The 27,148-nt window shown below is 39.7% G+C and overlaps 1 protein-coding gene across 8 annotated transcripts in view; it reads right to left on the bottom strand.

Moving 5' to 3' along the window:
- Akap19 (A-kinase anchoring protein 19) overlaps window positions 1-27,148 on the bottom strand; it is a 64,731-nt gene that overhangs the window by 18,474 nt on the left and 19,109 nt on the right. The window contains exons 1-2 of one of the 8 annotated variants that reach the window (XM_090354479.1): window positions 23,061-23,183; window positions 16,176-16,385 (exon numbers count right to left, since the gene is read on the bottom strand). The exons of 1 other annotated variant lie outside the window; for it this stretch is intronic. The gene's annotated coding sequence lies outside the window, so the exon portion shown is untranslated. Of the gene's footprint in view, window positions 1-686; window positions 786-2,609; window positions 2,651-16,175; window positions 16,386-20,377; window positions 20,447-23,060; window positions 23,184-27,148 lie in introns of those variants that run through there. 6 more of the 8 variants (XM_090354477.1, XM_090354481.1, XM_090354482.1 and 3 more) reach the window with 6 other exon arrangements.

Below are 27,148 nucleotides of genomic sequence, written 5' to 3'. Positions count from 1 at the left end.
ATAGTTGGAGAGTTACTGGCAAAAGCAGAAGTCAGGAGAAACAGGTTCAAGGAAGCAGTTGTCCTCAGTGTAAACCAGGCCTTGCCAACAACACGCAGGAGAGATGCCTCACAACTAGCCAACTTCCTGTCGCTGGCAGTCAACTAAAATGTGGCTGGGCTGCCTGGATGGCCCGGAATGCATTCGGTTCCCTTTGCCTTCCATACATTACAAACTCATTACTATTCTCCAGATCACCCTGCGATATAAATCCAAATACTGATATTTCCTGTCTATGACAACTGTTTCAGGTATGGACACGAAAAGGGAGAAAGTAATGTCCGCTTGTTGATCCTGGTTTCAAGTATACTTTTGTCCTAATAAAAGTCTTCCTTCACCCCCTCGACTTCATAGCTATTTATTTAATCCCTGGATGGTAATGAATAGCGGAGACACCAGATTCTTGAGAGGGAGTTTGACCTGACTGTTGACTATGTGAATGAACCTGCTTCCATCAAGGATGCGGGGGGCCGAGGTCAGGCTAGAGACACAAGACGCAACCCCAGTGGTGCCGCCGGCTCCCCACAGCCCCTTCTCTAACTGCGGGGTTCATCGGCACCACCCACCCCCCTCCCACATGCAGCCGCCCACAGCTCGGAGCAGCGCCCAGGAAGGGAGCCTGACAGCTCGGAGGACGCGTCTCTCACCTCCGGTCTTCCCTCACTCTTCAGGTGGGCAGGGGCGAGCCGGCTGCTCCCGCGGAGAAGCCTCCATTTCCAGGACTCGCTCCCCTCACCTCCGGGGACCGGGCTGGGAGGCTCTAGCGCAGACAGCTGGCCCAGAAATACCCGGGAACCTCAGAGCTTCCTGGGCTTGGAAGAATCCAGAGGGCCCCGCTGGTGAACAGGACGACGGCCCCCGATCCACTCACCCTCCACGCCAGCCACCGCCGGCCTGCGCGCCGCGGGCGCCGAGGCTCCGCGCCCGGGAACGGTGCCCCAGCGCCCGGCGCGGCCCCGAGAAGGGTCTCGCTGGCGTCAGGCCGGGCCAGGGCGGCGGCGGCGGCAGCGCCCGCGCGGGTGGCCGTGCTGGGAGGACGGGGCGTCCTTCGGCCGCGCTCCCGGCCCCGCCTCCTGACTCCCGCCGCTCCCGCCGCGCGCTCCTCCCGGGTTCGCGGCTCGCACCTGGCCCGCTGGAGGGGTGGGGTGGGGAGGGGCCCCGCAGGGGGGCGGCTGAGGGGGGCGAGGTTCCCGGATACGCGATCCCAGCTGCGGTGACGGCCAAGGTGAAGAAATGGGTGGAGGAGGAGTCAGGGTCACCTGTGGGTCCCGGGCACCACACCCGCGCACGCTCTTCCTGCGGTTGCCGCCCCCCTCCCCGCACAAGTCTGCATCCCAAGTGTTAGGGGAGCTGAGCGAGCAGGTCCCTGCAGCCTCCAGCCCCTGTCCCCTTCTCCCTGCATCCCTCTGGGGGCCACTTGGCTGCACACCCCCTGAGCTGTATCCAGGCTGGGGGTGGCACTGCTCCCGAGCCCCCGCTCCACGCGCGCCCCCAGGCCCTGCCTGGCCGAGGGGAGCCAGACGCTCCGGAGCTCAAATTAAAGGTTGGCAAGCATACTTACTTGGACTCCAAGCTCCCCTCTGTTGAGGGTGATCCAGCCCTCGCTAACTAGCCCTGGCTAACTAGTTTTGCTCTGCCAGTGTGCACAGCAGACGTTCTTTAAGCACTGGTCCGTTTTACACTTTTCTGTTTCGCCAACACTTAATGTTTTCCCAGCTTGTTTTCAGAACATCTGAGAAAAGGCCATTTTCTCACAACATAGCCATGATTCAGTCATTCTTCCCCGGATTCCATGTGATGCTTGCATCTGCCCAGTCATTCCCAGCAGTAGGAACTGCCCCAAGAGAACCACAAAAGAACTATTATTTTCATCGTGTGCTACAATGGATGAGTCAATGCAAAATTCATGCTTGAAGGGGTCTTGCTGATAACTTCCTTGGGCTCTTTCTCCTTACAGCTGAGGATGCTGTGGCTAAAGGTCAGCTTCAACACTGAACAGGAAAGCCCGGCCTTAAAAAATCCTGAAGCTCAGAGACTTAGTTATTTTAGGGTAAAACGCAGTAAAACCCAGACAGCAGAGACACTGACAAACAGCAGTTATACACAATCGAGCTGTGAATCTTTTGGCTTTTTTTGCTATGCTTACATGAACTAATGGAACTTTATATTCCGATATAGTAGTGCAAAAATGCACATTTTCATCATCTTATGATGCTTAATAAAAATTGGAGTAGAAGTATCGCGACAAGCATAGAGTGAATATACACTAGTTGGTTTGATAAACATCCATTTTAGTGTTTACAAATCATATTTGATGAAGAAAAGATAGCTGTACATAGTTCAGGTGCTCTCTGCTAAATAATTATGACTAAATTCAAGGTTTTCTTTAGGCCTAATTCTACACTTAGGTCATTTGTTTGCCTTCTCCTCCTGCTTTAAGACTGTCAGACATGCTAGCATCATCCTGAGTGACTGCTGTAGAGGCTGCACATTGGGAGATGGGTGAGAACGCTTGATGAGCAGGAGGTGAGAGAAGAAACAGAAACTGGTACTTTGGAGTTTCCACTTACCAAGGTAGAAGGAATATGAGTGCAGAATCAGTCTCCAGCCTCTACAAAAACAAAAGGAAACAAAACTCCCAGTACATTACTGCATTTTACTCAGTTGAAGAATACACTGAACCATGCTTATACCAATTTTGAGCTCCATTAGCCTTGGCTCTACGATTGAAGCAGATGATTGAGAAAAAAAGCTGCTCCACTAGGATGAAGCCCCTTCTCCCACCTCCTCCATCTCATCAAGCTGAGCAGTAGAGATGCACTTTGAGTCTGGTAGGGCAAAACCTCTACCACTGGTTGTCTGCCCTGATTGGTGCAGACCGGAAAAAAAACAAAAAACTTGTCATAAAGTAAGGATGAAGGCCCACGGGGACCCTACATAATTACTTTTCTGAACACATCCCTCTTGCCTCTCCACGGGGCCTTTCTCAAGCCCAGAATCCTAACACCGAGCTGATTCTGTGGGAGCAGCAGCCTTAGTCCTTTCTCTCAGATTGCAGGCTATAACATTGGTCAAGACAGTGCCTTGGTAAGATTTAAAGGGGAAGTAAGGTTTCCTCTGTTGTGGTTCAAAAAGGCTGGCTTTCATACCAACTACCCCAGCCTAGAATTAGGATTTAGTATTTCTGGCCTCTTTCGTCTTTTCACTCTGGTATTGACAAGGATAGAGAGGCTGGGTGTAATAGAGACCAACTGGAGGAATCTGAAAGCAAGGAAATGGCTAGGAACAGGTGGCTCATATCTGAAATCCTAGCTACTCAGGAGCCTGAGAGATGATGGTTTGAAGCCATCCTAAGCAGGAAGTTTGTGAGACTCTCTAAGAAACCACCAAAAAGTGAAAAATGGAGCTGTGGTGCAAGTGATAGAACACAGCACCCCCCCCCCCAATGTTCAGGGATACTGCTGAAGACTTGAGTTCAAGATTCAGAATGGACACACACACACACACACACCCCACAAAGAAAATCAAGAGGATGAAATGAGAAAGGGAAAGAGGCACCCCAAAGTTGACCGAATACCAGTGCTGTTAGCATGAGGACCCTTGAGCTTTTTAGTAGGCCTTCTGCTTGTCAATGGAAAGAAAAAAAATGATCCAACAGAAATGATAAAATACTGAACTTTGAATATAAGCTATCAGTCCCCAGTTACCATGCTGCTGACAAAGAAATACTGAGCTGCAATGAGGACTGCATGCCAAACAGTTGCCATCATCATGCACTGCCAGGCAAATCATCCTTTTTCCCAGGCCCATGAGATGTTTGCTTCCAATTTCAGACAGACAGATCATAGACGTGAAGGCAACAGATGATTCCCTCCACTGGTTTCCCCAAGTACAGAGCTTTTCAACCTTCTATTTAACTTCTATATAGCCTTCTATCTGTTCTGCTTCAGGCAGATCAGTTAGAACTTGCACAGTTCTTCTGCCAAGCATAAGAAATCTCTCTAAAAAACTAAGTAAGACAAGGGGACCCTACAGGAAAATCTTTGCTGTGGGGCTCAACCCCTTTGCAGTGGGCTCATACTGGCTTATTAGATGCCAATGATCATAGTTTGTTTTCACCCAATGAAGTGATGTGGGTAATACAGCTAGAGAGAAGGAGTGTTCACTCACATGAGGCTAAAGCCTCTTGCTTGAGAGGCATAGAAATTTCAGGAAAGAGTCTCATCAGCCACCCAGAAAACATTTCAGGTTATGAAAAAGGAGATAATTTTAACTGGGCAGGTAGAAGGAAAAAATGTAAATATGAACAAAATAAAGAGCTAGGAAAAAATTATGATACCTGAAAACTAATTTTAAGGTTCTGCTTCCTCCTTTCTTACCTAGTAGGAAGAGAACATAATAGGGAAAAGTCTTTTTTGGGCATTGGAAAACATGGCTACTCCTAGATATATTTCTATGGATTCAGGTTTTATGTGCTGTTTTTCATGGATACAGGCTGAAATGGTCTCTTGAACAGAAATGGTCTCTTAAAAATGTATCTTGTATATGTTCAGATTTTAGATTTGGCTGAGAGCCTCAGATGACAGACAAATCTTCATGTCAGACCCTATGGTTTTGGATGCAAAGCTTTAACAACTCAGAAGCAGTGTATAGCCCATGGCATCTAAGAAAGTTTCTTGATGAAGAACTAGCAATGGATGTGTATGGTGCCCACTCTTTTTATTCCTGTATTTTTTTTCTGCTTCTGTCATTCTACTCCTAGTTATTCTTGTGCTTAAGCAGACTTCAAATCATTGCTGTAATCACACACTTGCAAAAGATCTCTTCTTGTTAACATGCTCCCAGAAAAAGCAAATCATTAAGATGACATTAAGATGGGACCAGTTTGTTTGTAAATAAGTATAAAAGACATTGTTGAAATGAAAAAAAATACTGTAATGCTCTGTCTAATAATGTACCATTTCAAATATTCTATTACTTTTTGCTTTGGGACATATGTGTCTTTCAAGATGACTCATTTTCCATTATCTCACTGCCTCAAGTTTTAAAAAACAATCTGTCCTGACTCCATCAAAATAGTTTATTTTTTTCTTGGAATTCTGGATTTTGGATTTTGGTTACTTCTGACTTTTCACATTAAAGTTCTACTTGACAAACACACCTTGAAAAAGCAAACAGCTATATCAGACAGTAGTATGTTCTAGGCTAGTTAAGGGAAAATATGGTAGCTACCCAAAGCGTAGTCTTACACTGTTCTGTTGGGCAGTGCTAGAACCAATGGAAAGAAATCCTTAAAGGAAGTTGAGTTTGATTAAGACAGGACTGTCTGTTGGTTATAACTTAAAATAGGGTGTTCTGGAATGAAGTAGCTTTTTCTTGCACCATGAGTGATATGACCTACCTATTATTTACGGTTTTTAAAGTGAAGGACCAGGAGTTTGGCCTATTGGTACAGTGCTTGCCTAGCATGCATGAAGAGCTGTGTTCAATTCCTCCATACCACATACATAGAGAAAGTCAGAAGCGGTGCTGTGGCTCAAGTGGTAGAGCCCTAGCCTTGATAAAGCCCAAGGACAGTGTTCAGGCTCCGAGTTCAAGCCCCAGGACTGGCAAAACTAAAAATAAAAAGTGCAAATTAAAATTCCATATCTCTAAGAATTTCCACAGAGCCAAAAATCTATATTCTCACAAGTTGCTTTGCAGCATAAAAACTCATGTGCTCGTGGCCATGGACTCTTTCCTGACACTATAGAGTGTCTTGATGCCCTCCTGTATATGCCCTTACAAGCATGAACTGTGTCTTGCTCTGGTCTTTGGCTAAGGAGAGTTTTGCCAATCATTTGAAGATATTTTTCCTTAGAAAATCAATGGTCAAGCATTGAATAAACAGTGCTCGAAAAGTTCTGTCTAGTTCAGTAAAAGGAATAGCCTATCCAGCTAGTACAATTCTGTGAATATGATATTTCTCCTAACTTACCTCTCATGGGGGACAGAGCTACTCAAACAGGCATAATAATGAAAGTTAAACTATGTTTTAGATCTATAATAACCTTTCACATGCTATCCACTTATTCCCCACAGTCATGTATATTCTTCTAAATTAAGAAAATGGACAAGACAAAGTAACTCTTTATATAAGGTAGGACTTGAATTTCAGCTCAGACTGAAGTTCAAAACCAATGCTCCCTTTATTAGTTTGTGTTGCTTTCCAATGCCTCAGATATGTTCATATTTCCATTTATATTCTCCCATCCAGTTCCTAATCTCTCAACTCTTATAGACAGCCATTTTCAAGGTACTGAGATTTGGAATAAAATGTACAACTACCAAAGCATAGAGATAGCAATACCTGACTTTAATAGTACAATGGAATAAAGTGTTTTGAATATTTTCTATTGCTTCTGTATCTCTGAGCAAAGATCTAGCCCATGAACCATTTCAAATCAATGATAATAGTGATATAAGGCCAGCCCCAGAGATAAGATCACAATGAGATGACTGAAGTATAGCCAAAATCAAACTAAACAAGTGTAGAATAGTGGGAGAAGGCAGAATATGATATGTAAATCATATGAAATCATGAGAAGCAGGCACGTTTTGATCCAGTCACGAGACAAAGCATTTAACCTGTTTAAAGAAAGGAGTAAGCATATATCATCTATGCTAAAGAATTGTTCCTAGTCAGATTTTATGATTACCAGGGAAACACTGAGTGTAAGAGTACAAATTAAAGGTCTCAACTAACCATGCTGCAAAAATCTCAATGAAAAGTTTAAATCATCGGGCTTGCCACCAATGTGTGGGGAAAAAAAATTCACAAAAGACTTTGTGGTTCCCCACAACTTATTTTCTTTCTATAAACTTGGTTTATCTATGATTACTCTTTCTACCATCTGCCAAAATCTGAAGTACTTAAATTTAATAGAACCACTATCCTTTGAGTTTATGTACGTCAAGAAACACAAGTTTTTGCAGAGTGTTGATAGTTCATACTTGTAATCCTAGTATCTTAAGAGGCTGAGATCTGAAGATTGTGGTTCAAAGCTATGAAAGTCTGTTATCTCCCATTAATCACCAAAAAGCCAGAAGTGAAGCTGTGGCCCAGTGGTAGATTTTATAAAGATATGCTTTCAAAACTTGGTTGTCAAGAAATGATCATTTTCTGGTGTCCTTAAGCAGAAATTAGCTACCAGCACAGTTTCACCACCTGTTTTGATTTAATTTCCAATTCTTCCTTGGCCTTCAAATACTTTGGACAGTATGAATATTTCAGTGCTTTCATCTTTTATTTCATTTATGTTTTAAACAGTCTGGTACCAGAAGTGATGAAATACTTCGAAAGTCCACTGACTGGCTTCCCATTCATTGATGGGTCCTTCTAAAAACCTAACCTTTTCCAGTTTTGCCTTACATGATCATCTTAATGGAAGAACTACCTCTAATTAAAGACAGTGACTAAGAATCTATCTGATGTTTAGGTCAAAATTCTTTTCAAAGAGTGGCTAATCAGTCCAAAAGGGTGTTCATCCCAGAATAACCCACCCGCTTGATCAAAGAATTGAGACTACACTCAAAGTACAATTAATGAATTTATCGTCCCCTCTAAGGAAGGGTAAGGTAAACATCTTTACCACAATTGCACCACATCACCTGGGATTAGCTATGAATTATGTTGCTCTTTCATTAAAGAAAAGTCTCTCAGGAATTGTTCTATGGTTAATTAGAGTAAAATTAAAGCCCATCCATGTTCCATAGCCCGTTTGTGGGCCCTCTTTGGGAACAGATAGGGAAAAATAGAAAGGGAAAAATAGAAATGGAAAGCTAACATTACTTAAATTGAAAAATTATGAAACAATATATAGGTGAAGAAATAGCGTAAAACCTAAGTATGTCTCTACCAAGTGGTTCTCATTCTCATAGTTTTATATTAAGGATGGAGAGAAAGCATCACATTTTGTCTTAATAATCCAATGAAGATTCGGTTTTGTAGGACTGTTCTGGCCCGAATGTTTGCTATCCCCAAATACATGTGTTAACAACTATAGTTTGTGATGCTATAGCATTTGGAAATGGGGTCTTTGGAAGGTAATGAGGTCACAAGGCAGATGCTCTCATGATGACGTTAGTGTTTTTGTAAGAGGAGACTCTAGGAAGTGTCTTTATGTCCTTTTCTCTCTATTGTCTTCTTGATATACATTCCACAAGTCAGAAAGAGGGCCCTGCCAGAACCCGACCATGTGGCTAACCTCACCTGAGACTTCTCATACCTCTAACAGTAAGAAACACATTCCTATGGTAAACAGTTTGCTTTATTTTTTTCAGAAAGAATCTTTGGTACATTCCTCAGGGCTGGCCTCCGAGACAATGATCTTCCTACCTATATGTCCCCATGAAGCTGAGATTGTAAGAGCCACTATGTCATTGAGTCTGGCCTCTTTTTATTTTTTGATTTTTCCAATACCCTTGGATAGTTTCTACTGGTGTTCTTTTCTGCATTATTTTAAAGGTGTTAATATTTCTCCAATAGAACTTCATGTGTAGAAATTCATTATTTCACATTGAGGGCATCTAGCTAACACTGTATCTTAACCCAACAAGTGAGATCATGCAGCAATGAAATGTTAGCTGTGTGAGCATGAGAGGCTCAGAGTTCAAACTCCAGTATCAGCGTACACATACAACCCCTCAGGTAGTTTTATTTTCTCCTTGCTAGGAACATTCTTATTGTTCTTGATTTTTAAACAGAATATTTCTAAATTTTGCTGTGTGGTACAATACTTGCTATCAGATTTGGTTTGGGGGAGAGTTGGCATGACACTGGGGGTTTAATTCAGGACCTTCTTTGTGCCAGGTTGGTAAAGTTGCTTCAGATAGTTCATGTGAAGTCCAAGTGTAGTCAAGTCCACTATGAATACAGCTTTTTTTTTAAAGTCTGGGACTGAAGGCACTAGTTGTGAGCAAGAGAGGCATCCAAGTAAGTAGAAGGGTCTGTGTTTAGGCCTCAGTACCAACACACTCACTAATCCTCATATCATTTGCTTTTTGTCTCCTTTCTAGTTTATACAAATAGCATTGGTAATATACATTTTTTTGCCAGTCCTGGGGCTTGAACTCAGGGCCTGAGCACTGTCTTTGGGCTTTCTCAAGACTAGAGCTCTGCCACTTGAGCCACAGTACTACTTCCAGCTTTTTCTGTGTATGTGGTACCAAGAAATTGAACCCAGGTGTCTTCGTGCATACTTGGCAAGCACTCAATCACTAGGCCAAACTCCCAGTTTCAGAAATATACTTTTTATTTCTCATTTTAAGGAAGATGTTTCTATGTTTTGCTATTTAGATATTGGCTTGCTATGAGATTTGGCTTGAATTTATGTCCTGGATACTGTTCCTGAACTTCTTTTTCTTAAGGCTAGGGCTTTACCACTTGAGCCATAGCTCCACTTCTGGCTTCTTGGTGGCTAATTAGAGACTTTTGAACTGCAGTCCTCAGAGCTTCCTCCTGAGTAGCTAGGATTGTAAGCATGAGCCACTGACAACTAGCTAGATAATTTTAAAATGGTTCTCTTGTATTGATACTGCTATTGTCGTATCATAGAATACATTTGAAAGCCCTTTGGCTTGTTTTAATCTTTGGAAGAGGCAATACAAGATAGGGATGTTCTACTATGCTCTACTCTTACAACAGTTTAGTAGACATCATGCCAAATGGAAAAAATAAGTTTGGTAAATTAAAAAAAATCCCTCACATATTTAAATATTACAAGTCTTGAGATAATTATGAAAATTTGTAGGTTTCTAGAAGGTTCTCCATTTCCATGAAGTTTTACAGTTTATCAGGATTAGTTTTCTTTATGCCATAGTTTGAATTACGGCTCTATGTATCTCTTTCCCATTCCTAGTAATAATTCTTTTTTCAACAGTGCTATTTACATTAGATTCCTTTGTTATAAATTTAGTTCCGTCTGCTGTGAGTACATCCTTGAGTTAATCTTTTTGGCAATATGCAGGTAGTTTACTCAGTTTCTGGCTAAATATGATAATATTTGATCTGCCTTCTTTAATATGTTATTTGGGGTTATACATCTAATCCAGTGGATATTTTCCCTTGGCCTTTTGAGGAAATTTCTTCTTTAACTTTTTTTTTTTTTTTGCCAGATCTGGGGTTTGAACTCGGAACCTGAGCCCTGTCCTTGAGCTTTCTCAAGGCTAGTGCTTGGCCACTAGAGTTACAGCACCACTTCTACTGTTTCCTATGTATGTGGTACCAAGGAATCTAACCCACGGATTCCTGCATGCTAGGTAAGCACTCTACCACTAGACCATACTCCGGCCTCCTTTAACTTTTCTGCATGGATTCTTTTCTCTAGTTGCTTTAATATCCGCCCTCATATTTGGCACTCTGCAAGTTTTGCAGACAGGTATAGACTCAATTATTCAGTTTGGAATTCAACTTTCTTAAATCTGAAGATAATGTCTGTCATAGTACTTAAAAATGTTCAGTTGTCGTGTCTTTATCACCTCCCCCAGCGATCTCCTTCTGGAATTCCTCTTAGACATCAGTTGGAATGTCTCTTTGTGTCTTCAGCATCTCACCATTTCTGATCTGTTCTTGCCGCAGACAGTAATTTCTGTGGTGTAGGGTTTGATCTTCAGCTGTGTCTAATTACCGATTTAGCTCTTGCTTTAAGGGTATTTTTATTACTTTTTTTGTTTCTGGAAATTCTCTTGGGTTTTACATTTTATACTTAACATAATATGATCAGCATTTTGATTCTTGTAAGTGTTCTTCATTCTCTCTGACACTGAAATGTAGCCATAAAATCTAGACAGAATGGAAGGAACAACTATTTTAAGGTCTCTGAAGAGTTAGGTCCACAGCTAGACTCAGAATCAAGCCCAGAATTAGAAAAATTGATATTAGGCTCCTATACTTTTTCCTTGCAGTGTATCCTGGTGTGGTCTTAGTCCTACCCCAGGACTCTGGAGGACTAGCGTAGGGGAAATTCCAAAATGATTTGCCTCTCCATGCAATTCAGCAGTGTCCGTAGTCTGGGAAATTGATATTTATTTATTGGAGACTTCAAGTTTTAGCAGAATGATTGACTAATACAAAGTCCATCACTTTCTAAACACCTAAATTCAAATAACTAAATATGTGGTCTGTTCATAAGACTCAAATGAAAATTATAAAATATTTCTTAAAGAAACAAAAAACCAAAACATACTAGTACATAAAGGAGTAACTCCAAAAGTGAGGGAAAGGAGTGGAAATCAAAGACCAAAGGCCAAAGAAATAAAGCCCAGGATCTTGGGTTGTAATTTATTGACAGCAGTGGGAGGTGAGGTGATCTCGGTCTTATGCAAGGGAGGAAATGAGAGCTGAATGTCTGAAATTGGTACCCATGAAATGCTGCAACTTTGAGAGAAAAGTGAAACTAAGTATCATCCTGAGAAGAAAACCTAAAAACTTGATTGTTTTCCTTGGTTTTTGATTTTGCATGCAAAATCTTCAGTTAAGATGGAGCAGGCTTCCGCAGTGCTTAACTTTAGAGTCTGGTTTATACTACATGAATGATACAGTAATCTTAAACCAATAAATAACTATTTAGCATTCAATTAGAAATTATCACATTTACTCTGAGGGCAAAAGATCAGAATAAGTAAAAATAAAAGAATCACCAGGAAGAACATACAGGTCCATACGGTGTGCAGGATGTGCAGATAGAGTTTCCAACCAACCTATAAAATAACTATGATTAATAGATTCAAAAATAGGAGGTTAATATAATGGGTATATAATGGGTATAAAGGGTATCAACGTGTGTGAAGTAATGTACCTTCTATCTGGTGAATATAATGTAACCCTTTTATTAATTACAATAAAAATATATGAAAAAATAGGTTATACTCCACCCCATTGTAGAACTACTTAAAGACAATAAAAAACAAACAAGTGGAAAAAACTAAATAGAATTTCGAGAAATGCAAAAATGCCAAAACCAAGATTCATAAACAGCTTAAATGCTGATTGGAAAAGTTCATGATCTGGTCTGGATAATTTTTATTTTTATTATTTCTCTTCACTATTTTTCATATTAGTTGTTTCCAAAGATGAGACATAGTTTTGGAATATAAGATATATGGAACAAGACAAAAATACTTATGATAAAAGAGGCCCAGAAAGAGAGAAAAAATAGAACATAAGAAATATTTCAATAGATTACAGCCAAGAATGATTACAAACTAATAAAAGGTATCAAGCCACAGAATTGAAAGCCATTATAGAACTATCTAAACAGGTAAAATTAAAGTCAAACCACACCTAACTACATCAAAGTAAAACTGTTGAAAACCAAATACCAACAGAAAAACCTCAGGAACTATCAGATTTGTCAGCAGCCTTTCAACCCAAACAATACAAGCTAAAATAATGGAAGGACAACATCAAAATACTGAAAAAGAAACAACAAAAACCTGACATCATAGTAGATTTCAGCAAGGCAAATATTTCTTAAACTGAACCCCAAAATCATATCCATAAAGAAAAGATTGATATATAGCATTAAAGTTAAGAACTTATTTTCATTAGATTATGAATGAAAATATGAACCTGGTCATAAGAAGAGCTATTTGCCATTAAGGTATCTTACATAGGATTCACATATTAATTAAAAAGAACTTCTACAAAGGAGTTTAAATCAGCAAATAAAAATTTTAGTAAGCATTGTGCAAAAGAGGACATCTAAATGATCAATATTAAAAAGTTCCTAAATTTATTAATCACATCAGAACTTCACATTAAGAACAGCATACTACTATATAGCCAAATATGGTAGCACAAATCTGTAATTCCAGCTACTTGGCCGACAGAAGCAGAACCTGAAGAAGGGAATTCAAAAGTTTGAGCTAGCTAGCTCAGTAAGACTGCCATCATAAAAACAAGATGAAAACAAAACGGTAAGGATGTGGCTCAAGTGGTATTACAACTAGTGTGAAACATAGGAGCCAATCCTTAGTACAAGAGGAAAAAGACACTATTACGACATCACAAAATGAGTAAGGCATTCTCATATCCTGAAACAAGGAAAATGTAGGGAGGCCATCTTGGAAGATGGTTGGCGTTCTCATTGGAAACTCATGTGTTTATTATGAGTTGGAAATTATAATTCCTACATGTTCAGTCTAAGTATACTTCATTCAGAATTCATAGGACTACTAGTGTTTCTGAGTGGTGCTTTTTGGATTTTAGAGTATTTGTATACACCGAATTAAAGGGACCTACTTCTAAACAGAACATTCATTCATGTTTCATATGTATCTTAATTATAAGGCCTGAAAGTAATTTTATTATTTTTACTTAACCTATGTTTTGACACTAGTCCATACAGTCAAATATAGAATTGTGAAGTTTTTGACACAGAATGCTATTTCTGAGCCCTACATTTTGGATGTGAGGCCATTTCAGATTTGGGGACTGTGAGTGTTCAAACCCTTATTTCTAATAATTATGCACATGCATACCAGGAAATAAGAATACTCAAAGCATCAATATATAATAGCTATAAACCTGGAAGTGAACCTGAGTATTAAAAACACACAACTAGCAAATATTGTACCTTCAACAAATGTAAGTTGTTTGTTTAGACTATGAAAATCTTTCTAGATTTTTGTAGAATTCAAACATCTGCCCAATTGAAAACCAATGGTATCTTCTTAGAAATATCCAATTAAACTACAAATGCCCAGATTAACTAATTTCTACTTCAAATATTTTTAAAGTATTTGTGATAAATTTAATCACTTAACGCTTCTAAGTATTAATATTTAAACTGACTTGACTTTATTTTAATATGAATAGCTTATTGAATAAAGACTACTTCCTTTTGAATCACAGAAGTAAGCTTTACACATCGATGTCTTGCAGGTAGACAAAATTTTATTTTTGTACAAGTTAGGTATTAACCTATTTTGTCTTACAGATAGAAGTTGGAAAAACAACTAAAATATTACCATCAGCATTTGTGAAGCCAACAATATGCTTTCTATATATAAAGCTTTTGTTGTATCTAAGAATTGCATGCTCCCTTCCTAAAGTAATAGCCAAAAAGGCATACTAGAGTCAGTTTTTTTTTTGGCCAGTCCTGGGCCTTGAGCTCAGGGCCTGAGCACTGTCCTTGGACTTTCTCAATGCTAGAACTCTACCACTTAAGCCACAGCACCACTTCTGGCTTTTTTTCTATGCATGTGGTACCCAACAATTGAACCCGGGTCTTCGTGCATGCTATGCAAGCACTCTACCACTAGGCCAAACTCTCAGACCTAGATTCAATTTTAATTTAAAAGTATTAGTTAAAAATTTATAGAGGGAGAGGCTGGGAGTTTGGCCTAGTGGTTAAAGTGCTTCCCTAGCATGCATGAAGACCCGGGTTCGATTCCTTAGTACCACATGCATACAAAAAAGCCGGAAGTGGTGCTGAGGCTCAAATGGTAGAACTCTTGCCTTGAAAAAGTCCAAGGATACTGCTCAGGCCGTGAGCTCAAGCCCAGGACTGGACAAAAAAAAAATTATAGAGGGAATGAAAACATACATTGAATATAATAGAATATTGGATTAATGTAGATTACTAGAAAGTCCCCTCATTTTCTCATTTGAATATATATATGTATATACACACAAATATGCATATACATCTTCCATCATCCTCCACCATACATATATATGTATGGTGGAGGATGATGGAAGATATATGGTGGAGGTTGATGGAAGATACATACCGTGGTGGGTTGGAACAGACCATGGCCTGCCTCCCCACAGTGGTCCACTTCCCCCAGTGGGCCCATTTCCTAATGTCTCTAGACCTCCCCAGATAGTGCCACTAGCTGGAGACCAACCCTCCAACATTAGAATTTTGTTTTGGTGGTACTGGGCTTTTGAATTCCGGGTCTTGTCTTGCTAGGTCCATGGCTTTACTACTTGACCCAGCCCTGACATGAGCCTTTTTGAGGGATGCACTTGACACCCACATTGTAACAATACCTAAGGGAAAAACGTAAATTCCAGGTTTCCATTTCGAATTTGTAAAGCAGAGGGTAAGATTTCTTTGTATAGAACTTGATATGCCATAGATGACCTCATAAAAACTAGCTTCGAAAGCCACCAGCAGAGAAATGTACCCACTGAATGATGCTTTACTCTGGATGATCCAATAATCTGGCGAGGTCCATGCTGAGGCACATTTGTTTGGTTATCTACATTTGTTATTACTCATATTTATTAATTTTTTTGTCATATTTATTAATTTTTATGCTTGATTTTTCAACTGTATTTTTTGTATAGGAACTTATTGTTTTTCCTGTATTTCAAGTAGTATATGAAAAAATTTGCTCTCCAATAGCTAAACAAATATGTAAGTACTCAGATATAAGCTTACCTTCATTTTGTCCCCAGGTGAGAAATATTTTCATTAATAATCTCTTAAAAACTGCTCCTATTTGCCCCAACTTTTAACAAGAAAACCCCAAAGGAATCCTCTGGTATGTCTATGACACTTAAGTTTGAGTAGCATTCAGTAATGATAAACATAGCTTTTTTGTTGTTGTAGGTCGTGGGGCATGGACTATGGGCCTGGGCGCTGTCCCTGAGCTCTTCAGCTCAAGGCTACGGCCCTACTCCTGGAGCCACAGCACCACTTTGTGTTTTCTAGTGATGAATTGGAGATACGAGTCTCAGGTTCTTTAGTACCCAGGCTGGCTTTGAACCTTGATCCTCGGATCTCAGCCTCTTGAGTAGCTAGGATTATAGACATGAGCCACCACACCCAACAATGTATTTGGGAAGGGATGAGTCCTGGGAACTGAACTTAGGGCTTTTGAGCACCGTACTTTGGCTTTCTCAAGGACAGAGCTCTACCACTTGAGCCACAGCACCACTTCTAGCTTTTCTATGTATATGGTACTGAGGAATCAAACCTGGGTCTTCAGGCATGCTGGGCAAGCACTTTACCACTAGGCCAAACTCCCTACTTAAACATAGCTTTTAATCAAGCAACTTACTTTCCTAGTATTTTAAGGAGACATGGAAATATTTCAGTGCTATTTGCAGAGAAAACAAAATCTGTCATGTCTTATTGCCTTACCTCAGCAGTCATAAATATATTAGTAGAGATTATTGTAGAGCTTATTTTTTTCTCAAGAATTGCCTTTGTGGCTCTATGAGCAATTTTATTTTCTTTTCCAAAGTCTTTTCACAGAGTTTCAATTGTAAGTTTCTCTTTTGTATGTGTCCATGTTTAGGAATTATTTTCTTTCAGCTTTTTATTCCACTTTTCCCCAACTATTTCTGTTACCTAAAGTGGTTGAGGAGAAAAATATTCTGCTAATATAAGTTATAAAACAAAAATATTACATGAACAATTTTTTAAAGTTATTGTATAAGAATAAAAATTACATACTACTATGCATATTAGCAAAGGAAATAACTTCTGTTTTCTGTAATCTAGTTTATTAACCTTACTTTTGAACCTTCCACTCTGTTAAATAAGGGGACAGAGCAGGTGAGAATAAGGATTGCTTCACGGTCTGGATCCATAAGTGCTGACTCCATTTAAATCTTTCATCTTCATGAGAAAGTAGCATGCTAGGTTGCAATCAGTTTAAGAAAACTCGATAAGATGATTAATACAACCAAGCGAGATGCTTACCAAAAGTAAAGGTCTTGGTTTTGGAAAAACTGATTCGAAGCCATGGGTTTTTTTGTTTTTGTTTTGTTTTTGTTTTTGTTTTTTTTTAACCTGGCACTAATTTGTGAATAGGGCAAGTCATATTTTAGAATTATTGTGAACTCTAAGAAGCAACATCAGAAAATTATCCTTATGTTGAACAGAACTTGAGAGCTCAGTAGATAATTAAAAAGCTATTAATTAAAAAACTAAGAGGGTTTCCAACTCAAAGGTTTCACTTTTGTGCCATGTATATTTTTAAGAGAAATTTTAACAATCAGTTCATAGAGGCTGAACTGAAGCACTTGTTTTGTTCCTAATTGAGAGAGTTTAAAAGTATGTGTCTCTCACAAACTGCTCCTCTACAACTAAGGATCTTCTCATTAACCATCCAAGATGAACTATGAAGCACTCATTTTGTTAATATTTGATTAACCTCACATTTTAATTAAGACTTTGAGACATTTCATAGCTTATTTATCTACCAACCAGTTGTTATTTTATAATTATTCTTCTGTTTCAAAAGATCTCAATCAAACTCATAAATGCTTTCAAGCTTTTATAGTCATTTCAAGCTTTTATAGTCAGTGTCTACATAGACTTACATGTTACATAGTGGTTCTTACACATAAGCTGTTTCAAAATGTATCCATTTTATTGCATACAACAACATTAACTAGGACTGGCTTTAGATACTCAGGATCCTGAGAGCTGTGGGTCATGTTTCAAAGCCAGCTGGGGCTCTAAAACTCTTATTCAACCCTGATCTTCAATTGACTATCAAAAAGCTGGGAAATGAAGCTGGGGATTAAGTGATGGAGTGGAAAACCTAATCACTCAGGCCCTGAGTTCAAGTCCCGGTAGCAGCCTGAGCACACACACGTCCATATTACCATGATAGTGAGTAGTCAAGGGCCTCCACCAATTCTTTGGTGCTGTGAAAGGCCCACATAATCTGATCTGTTACTGAGGCTTGTGTTACACAGGGCTGGATGGAAGTGAAGCTGAAGACAAGAAGTCCTCAGAAGCTTGTAGGGGCTTAGGATGGTCTGTGCCCAGTACCTTGCGAATCATTATTAACATTGGCACTTTTGAGAGTAGAACATATCTCCCCTCTGAATACTGAATAGGAATTAACCTTCTAGTCTCTCTCTCTCTCTCTGTCTCTGTCTCTCTCTCTCTGCCCCCTCCTTCTCTCCTTCTTGTGTGTGTGGGTCCTGGTGCTCAAAAATTGAGCTGATTGTGGGTCCTAGGTGCACTGTCCCTGAGCATTTTTACTCAAGATTATCCCTGCTACTTGAGCCATAGCTGCACTTCCTTTTTTGTGTGTGTGGGGAGTACTTAATTGGAGATAAGAGTTTTATGGACTTTTTAGCCCAGTGGCTTTGAACCATGATCCTGAGATCTCAGCCTCCTGAGTAGCTAGGATTATACGCATGAGCCACCAGCACCCAACTTAGGCTTAATTTTTTCTTCACTAAATTCAGAACATATCCTATTTGACTTGTCAAGCAGATTAGCAGGAGTGTTGTGTTGGATGTGAATGTGACTCATTTCTTTGCACTCTCTTTGTTTCATGAAACTCAGTGTTCCAAGTTTTCTTGTCCCCACGGTCCTTGGCTGCTGACGGCTTTATAATCACATTTTCTAGCCAACACTGGTGCAAAATAAAGAACTTGCCAGTAACAGTCGCAGCCTAAGAGATTATTTCAAGAATAAAGACCGGACTTAGTGACTCTCAAAGCCTAACTCTTGGCACACAGTGGAGGGAAAAATATCAAGAAGGCCAGTGAGAAAGAATGCGAAAAGGTTCAAATGACAATTTCTAGTCTAAAGAGCCATTGTTAGCGCTTCTAAATTTCTGTTCAACTTCTGAAACTTGTTTTTGTGTCTGAAATCATAAAGCTATTATGAACTAGAATCTGGCAAAGCTAAAGTACAGTAAATTAATGAATTTAGAACCTTATGGCAAATAAAACATTTCTGCACACTTTTCATGGGACCAGGGTTTGAACTCAAGGCTTCACACTTCCTAGACAGGTATTCAACCCCATGTACAGAATAGACTCAGCCCTTTTAGCTTATTATTATTATTTTTTTTTTGCTAGTTGTGGGGCTTGAACTCAGGGTCTGAGCACTGTCCTTGGACTTTTCTCAAGGTTAGAGTTCTACCCTTGAGCCACAGCACCACTTCCAGCTTTTTCTTATTATATGTAGTTGGTGTCGAGGAATCGAACTTGGGTCTTCGGCCTAGTGGTCGAGTGCTTGCCTAGCATGCACAAACTCCCAGCCCTGGCCCTTTTAGATTTGTGTGCATATGTAGGTGTGTATGTGCTTGTGTATCTACATGTGTGCATGTGTGTGCACATTCCAGTGCTGGGGCTTGAACCCAGGGCTTGAGTCCTGTCCTTGAGCTTTTGTGCTCAAGGCTAGTACTCTGTCACTTTGACGTCAATGCCAGTTCTAGTTTTTTGGGTAGGTCTCACAGACCTTCGTCCCTGATCTGCTTTGAACCTCAATTTTCAGATCTGAGCCTCCCGAGTCGCTAGGGTTACAGGCATGAGCCACCAACATCTGGCTTCTTTTTGCTTTTTGTTTGTTTTTCAATAGAATCTCTTGTTTTTATCTGGACCAGCCTGAATATGATTTATCCATAACTTGGATGACAGGCTTTTGTCTGTAATGGAGTCTGACCGTTTTGATGGGCTGGCCAAGAAACATGATTCTCCTGATCTGTCTCCTGAGTAGCTGGGGTTACAGGTATATACCACTGCAACCAGCCTGAAGATTTTCTTTCAATATTTCAGTTTAGAAGTCAGATCCAGGTCATTATGCTAGCAGTTTGTTCTTTCAATATTATGAACATTTAAAGGAACTTAAATTTTAAAATCAAGAACTAGTCATGAATCTAGTTTTGAGCAAACTTTTAATTGCATTATTTTGATATTTTTGTCTTTAGGTCAACCTGCCTTGCAAATAGCCTCAGAGTCAATTGATAATAATATGGTTATTTTGTGGACTGCTATTGGACATGCTCTAAAATCCCTAAACTCTATCCCTGTTCTGATTTTCCTGCTTAGCTTGATGTCACTAATCAGAAAAAGGGATTTTAAAAAAATAGAAAGGAAAGGGCTGGGAGTTTGGCCTAGTGATAGAGTGCTTGCCTAGCATGCACGAAGACCCAGGTTCAATTTCTCGATACCACATACATAGAAAAAAGCTGGGAGTGGTGCTGAGGCTCAAGTGGTAGAGCTCTAGCCTTGAGAAAGTCCAAGCACAGTGCTCAGACCCTGACCTCAAGCCCAGGACTGGCAAGAGAAAAAAAAAAGGAAAGAAAGAGGAAGGAAAAGAGAAAAGAAAGGAGAGGGAGAGAGAGAAGAGAGAGAGAGAGAGAGAGAGAGAGAGAGAGAGAGAGAGAGAGAGAGAGAGAGAGGGAGGGAGGGAGGGAGGGAGGGAGGGAGGGAGGGAGGGAGAGAGAGAGAGAGAGAGAGAGAGAGAGAGAGAGAGAGAGAGAGAGAGAGAGAGAGAGAGAGAGGAAATTCTTTTATTTCTCACATTGTATCATTCAGCTTCTAGGGAGGCTTCAGTGGCTATTTGGATTAGCTTTCTGTAAAGCTCACCTGTCCCTGCCTGGTTTGGTTATTCATGTTTCATCCATTTGGAAGCACCTCTGTGTATTTCAGATCTTCTCTGTCACAGGCTCTGAAGAAATAAGTTCCTTTAATTTATTTCCTATCTATTTATCTATCTATCTATTTATTTATTTATTTAGCCAGTCCTGTGCCTTGAACTCAGGGCTTGGGCATTGTCCTTGAGCTTTTCCTCGCTGTTGATATTCTACCACTTGGGCCACAGCACCATTTCCAACTTTTCTATATTTGTGGTACTGAGGAATCAAACCCAGGTCTTCGTGTATGCTAGGCAAGCACTCTACCACTAGGCCAAACTCCTGGCCCTTTATTTCCTTTTTTAAAGCAAACTTTCATTGAAGTGTAATATTCACTTTTTAAAAATATAATATTCCAGGCTGGGAGCGTGGCCTAGTGGTAGAGTGTTTGCCTAACATTCACAAATACCCAGGTTCCATTTTTAGGTACTATGTACACAGAAAAAAGCTGAAACTGGTGCTGTGGCTCAAGTAGGAGAGTGCTAACCTTGAGAAACCCTAAGGACAGTGCCCAGGCCCTGAGTTCAAGGCCAAAGACTGGCAAAAAAAATTATGTTCAATCCTTCATGATACAGAATTTTAAATTATCTGTAGCTTTTCTTTAGAGTTTCCAAGTTTTTTCATGGTTAATCAAATTGAAGGATGTTTGTATGTAAATAAACTTGTGTTTTATTTTCTTTAGATATCTGGAACTTATCTTGACACATCCCCCCACCTAGATCAATAGTTGGTTAGGTCAGTACCATTTTTTAAATAACCCATCTTTTTTTCTTGCAACTGAAATACCATTTTGTGAGTATATATCAAATACCTTCATGTACTAGGATCTATTTGTGAGTTCTCTATTCTACTATTCTGGCTTTTTCCCCCCTAAATCTCTACCAGATTCAATAAGGAGGTCACGCTATACTTCAATGTAGTGAGACAAATCATTTATAATGTTCTTTTATCTCTATATGCCTTTTTCTCTCTCTCCCTCTCTCCTAAAGTTTAAAATAACTTTATCCACTTCCTCGCAATCTCTCTTCAAAATTATATTCTAGTTACTTAATTTTGGAAGAACTTGTGGTCTTAATCTAAAACATCTTATTTAGTATTCTTATGTAAGATTTAATTATCCTTTTTCAGATAATCTTTTCATTTTCTGTCCTTTTATAGGCTGTTACTAGTACCAAAGAAAAACAACCCATAATTTACTTTCATTCATGTTTGGTCCATTCTAATCATACTAAACCTCATTCCTAACAGACATTTTTTTGCTTCCTGCTTCATTAAAGAAGACTTTGCAAAACTTCAAGAGGGCCAGAATGGTTTTCTTGAGCATTAAAAAAAATGCCTGAGCCATGTGTTGGTGACACAAACCTGTAAACCTAGCTACTCAAGAGCTGAGATCTGAGGATCATAGTTCAAAACCAGCCTCGGTAGCAAAATCCATGAGACTCTCATGTCCAATAAACTACCATTAAAACAAGTGGAACTGTGGCCCATGTGGTAAAGCAAAATATTTCAAAGACAGCATCTAGGCCTTGAGTTCTAGGCTTAGGGTGGCACCAAAGGAAGAAAGAAGAGGCAAAGGAAGAGGAGGAGGAGGAGAAAAAGGAGAAGGAAGAGGAGGAGCAGCCACAGCCACCTGGCACTACACATATAATCTTGTAAAATGATACTCATATCCCTTCAGATGTAGAAAGTAAAGCTCAGAAATACATGAGGATCTTTCCAGCATCCAAAAGAATGGCTACAATCAAAGTCCTGTGCTTCTAAGGAGCAAATGAAAAGAAAATAATAGCTTGGAAGTGTCAGAGGTAGTTGAGGATGGTGGCAATCTATACCCTGACCCTGTACTGTGAGGAATGGATAAAAAGCACCTCTATTTGAGGAGACTGAAAAATGGGGAGGGGGCTCAATTACAGTAAGTGTAAGGTAGAATAGAATATTAACAGGTTGAGAGTATGGAAGAAATGGGATAAGCAATGGTGATTTCAGAGGATCTGGTGGAGTGATTTAAGTGGATAAATGGTGAGAAAATGAGCAGGAAAGAAGGGGGTGAGAGGATCAATGGATGGATAGCTGAATGCAAGAGAATACCTGGGAACATAGATGGGTACTCTGAGAACCAGAGGCGTGGAAAACACCAGTGGAGCTGAGCTGCTCAGGAAGGAGTATAAGGATGTGATTGGCCAGTATAGTGCCACAGCAGTAACTATTTCTCCAGTTTTCTGGGCACTGCTTTGCCTGGACAGATAGGCTCCACTACAGTGGACTATCTGCTTTGCATCATGTTTCCTTCAACACTGTAAAGACTTCAACACAGCTATGTTTTGTAGAAAGGGCTGGGAGCAAACAAACATTTAAGATCAGTCATAGAGACAGAAGGATGCTAAGAATGGGTCTTTCAGGGATGAATAAAAAAGTTTCTAGCATATGTTGAATTTACATCTTACCCTCCCAGAATGTGGCATGGCTCACTTCTAGAGGAAATAGTCAAGAATGATTTAAAAAACGTATTAAAACTCAACTCCAGACATATAATATAAATATATATGTACTATCTTTAGAGATGGATAAAAAGCTGGCAATACGTTCATTGGCCAATCACTAACAAAATACTTAGACTTCAGAGCTGCTAAGGACTGTACCTTAAAACTTGAGTCCAAATAATCCAAATAGATATCCTCTCAGTGTTTAGAAATAGGCTGATGGCTCTTGACATCCAGCAGCAGCTGGTTCCCAGCGCCTACAGTCTTGATGGTTGCTAGGCAGTGCCAGACTTGCTCACAAACGCACTTTTCACCCAATGATCAGTATTATGATAACACACAGGACACCTCCCAGCCATTCTTTTCTGCCCTTGCTTCATTTGAAGGCAAGAGGCATGGGTAAAGTGATTGTCTTTCTTTTTGTTTTTAATCACAATGGTGTCATGGATAGGGCATTATTGCTAGCTTATTTCCTAGACCAAAAAAAAAAAAAATAGATGATCTCTGCCATCAAAGTCTAGGAATACATTTCAAAGCCTGAAAGCAGCATCTTCCATTTTGTTCTTTCCGGCTGAATGTGAATGCTGTCCAGGGACCAAAATAATGGAATAAAGGAACTGAGACTCACTGTCTTTCAGATTCTTCTGTTGATTCACAGAAAAATCAATAGTGTAAATTCGTGTTAAGATATATTTAGTAGGCAGAGTTTGAGTATTGAGAACATATAAAGGAAATAAAGTACCATTCCAGAGGTTTTAGATATTTTTGTGTGTTCTTACTGTTCATCATAAATTTGAAGCTGAAATTTTTACTTTTTGCCATTTCCCGTACTAACCTGACATTATTAGGATAAAAAAAGAACAGGCTTGACTAGTCTATTGGTAATATGACACTTTGTGATGATTTAAAAAGTTTGATGCAGGTTACTGCCTGCTCGGTAACACAGAAAATAAAAGGTAAGGACTAATTGGCCCTGCTCTGACCACTGCTTGCTTGTTGCAGCATCAGCTAAACCACATTATATTTTGTTTGGAGTGCTCAGCAGGCCATCAGTGCCTCCTGAAGCAGAGGGGCTGCTATATTCCTACTTGTGCCCTAAGCACCAGTTCAGCCTTCACTACCTGGAGCCAAGGCTCCATCCTCTACAAATGTTGTCCAAGATCTAATACTCAAATGCTATTGCTTTTCTCTTGCTCTCTCCCACTCAGCCATCACGTAACACTTATACTATGCCATGAAAGCTTCAAAAACAAAACCAAGTAAAAATGACCATTTCTCATCATTAAGGCTTTTTTTGGGGGGCGGGGAGGGTCTGGAATTAGGAGGATCTAACCTTAGCTACTCAGAAGCCCACCAAAGCCTTCTGGCTCTACTGATACTACAGCTTCCTCAAAATTCCTAACATGTGCTGTACACACATTTACTTCTGCCCCTGAGTCTGTTTACCTAAAATACCCTTAGTATTAATCAAGCCCAAATATGTTTCCTTTGAGATGTTTCCAAATTCTCATTTCCTCCTCAAAACTGTCCTCAAAATTCTAAGCTGACACTAATTAATAGAACACTCTACTGTCTCTTGGTCAAGTCACTTAGCATTTCCAAGCATTCTAGAATGCCAGCCAAGAAAGCATACTGAGTCACACTGAGTCACAACATCAGCTGATTCTTGTATACTGCTTATTTCACGCAAGACAGTCAAGACAGTAACATAGCACGTGCATATGTAATTTATGTATATCTTGACTATCATAAGAACTTTTATGAAATGGATACTATGGGTAGTTTCTAATTTCAAATGAAATAGGTACAGGGGGTACTAGATAATCTGTTAACGGTCACACAATAACAGTAAGTGGCAGAGCTGGACTGAAACTCCAATACATTTATTCCAGCATGCATGCTATATTTACATTCTTTGCCCATTTCTTTTTTTTTTTTTGCCAGTCCTGTGGCTTGAGCTCAGCGCCTGAGCACTGTCTTTGGGCCTTCTCCAGGCTAGCACTCTACCACTTGAGCCACAGCACCACTCCTGGCTTTTTCTATGTGAATCTGGGTCTTCATGCATGCTAGGCAAGCACTCTTACCACTAGGCCAAGCTCCCAGTCCCTCTTTGACCATTTTTTAAAAATTGGGTTGTTTTCTCACTATTCAGATGTTCGGGCTCTTTATGTAGTTTGGATACGAATCCCTTATCACATATATGACTTGGAAATATTGCTTCCCTTTTTGCATGCTGTCCCTTCAAGAGATAGAGGTTTATTAGTTTGAAATTCACTTTGACATAAACACATTTGTCTATAGCTTTTGTTACTTCCCAGAATCGGGATCAAATCCAAAAAAGCTACTGTCCAGATCAGTATCACGTTGTTTTTTTTGTTGTTGTTGTTCCTTGGGGAGGGGGAAGGTCATGGGGCTTGAACTCGGCCTGAGCACTGTCCCTGAGCTCTTCAGCTCAAGGCTACTGCCCTACCCTTGAACTAAGCCCCACTTCCCATTTTCTAGAGATTAATTGGAGATAAGAGTCTCAGGTCCTTTTGTGCCTGGGCTGGCTTGGAACCTTAATCCTCAGATCTCAGCCTCCTGAGTAGCTAGGATTACAGACTTGAGCCACCATGCCTTGCTGGTTGTATGTTTTTAGGTTAAGAATTTAATCCAGTTTAGCTGAATTTTATGTGTTTTGAGAGAAAGGTATAATTTCACTTCCTTCATGTGGTTATCCATTTTTTCCAATAGATTTCATTTTTATTAAAAAAATGTAAAACTATTTAACTATAATTTAAAAGTTTCTATTCAACATGTGAATTTGTGAGTACAATGACTCTTCATTAATGTCTAACCTTTTATAATTCTCCCCTTGCTCAACTCCCTTCCTCCCCTCAGTTTTCCTAGCTCCGTTTTTATATATGTGCACTAAATATTATGACTGCATTCACCCATCCCCTTCTCCATTCATCTACACCCTTCCCCCTTGACTTGAATAACATTGACAGCACAAGTTCCAGTTTCCTGGTGTTCATTTGATTTAACTGTAAGTTGTTTAAAGCAGTCCTAGAGTTGCTTTTGTTTTTTAAAGGCTGCCTATGTATATCACATTCATTCATAGATGTTGAGACCTCTATGTATCCTAGACATGGATGCTACTTAATTATAACAAATGATCCTTATCCTGTACTATTGAATCTGGTACACTAGCATTTTAAAAATATTTTTGCATCTATCTTCATCAGAAATTTGGCCCTATAATTTTTTCTCTTTTTTTGTAATGTTCTTATCTGGATTTAATATCAAAATAATGCTAGCCTCATGAAATGAGTTTGGAAGTATCCCTTCCTCTTTTTTGGAAAAGGTTAAGAAGTATTGACCATTGGTTCTTTAAGTGATGGGAAAAATTTATCTGGGTAACCATCAGGTCTAGGCTCTTCCATTATAGGAAATATTTTATTGCTGATTCCATTATAGGAAATACTTTATTGCTGATTCAATCTCTTTACTTTTTCTTGTCCGATTTCCTAAGTACCCCTGGGTTAGTCTTAGTAGATTGTATGTATCTTTCTCCATTTATTCTAGCTGATCCATGTGGTTGGTGTATAACTGTGAGAGTTGTCTCTTATGGTCCTCAGTATTTTTGTGATGGTTATAGTGTGGAAGCTCATGATTATAACCCTACCTGCTCAGGAGGCAGAGTTGGGGAGGACACTGGACCTAGGCACAAAATGAGATACTATCTGAAAAAATAAAACAAACCGATAGGGAAATGGCTTATGTGATAGAGTACCTGCCTAACAATTATGAAGCTGTGAGGTCAAACTCCCCATTCAAAGAGTTAAAGGATATGCAGCCTAAATGGCTCAGTAATAACAAGGACCTCAGGGTGAATGGTGGGTGGCGATGGTGAGAGCACAAGGAGCCACAGAACAGAAAAGCAGGCTGTGGCCTCATTGAAGGCCTGCCTCCAGTAGTGGACCAAGGGAATGAACAGCCACTAGGCTCCATCTTTTAAAGGCCCCACTCCCTCACAGGAGTATTGCCCTTGGACCAAGCATTTAACCCATTTGTAAGGATACAAGTAAACAATATCAAAGCAGTAGAAAGAAAACAGAATTTAAAAGAGAATAGTATTGAATGCAAGACTCCTTGTTTGTGATGAATACTTTTGGAGGCAAAGCATGAGTAGTATTAATTTGACAGGCATCAGGAAAAAATGATGTGGGAGAATCAAATTTGCATACTAACCCCTGTCTATATTG

Source organism: Megascapheus bottae, chromosome 21, assembly GCF_031878675.1.
Source record: "Megascapheus bottae isolate mThoBot1 chromosome 21, mThoBot2.hap1, whole genome shotgun sequence".
Taxonomy (NCBI): domain Eukaryota; kingdom Metazoa; phylum Chordata; class Mammalia; order Rodentia; family Geomyidae; genus Megascapheus; species Megascapheus bottae.
The sequence above is the reverse complement of the archived record's forward strand: the minus strand, read 5'-3'. Positions and strand labels throughout refer to the sequence as shown.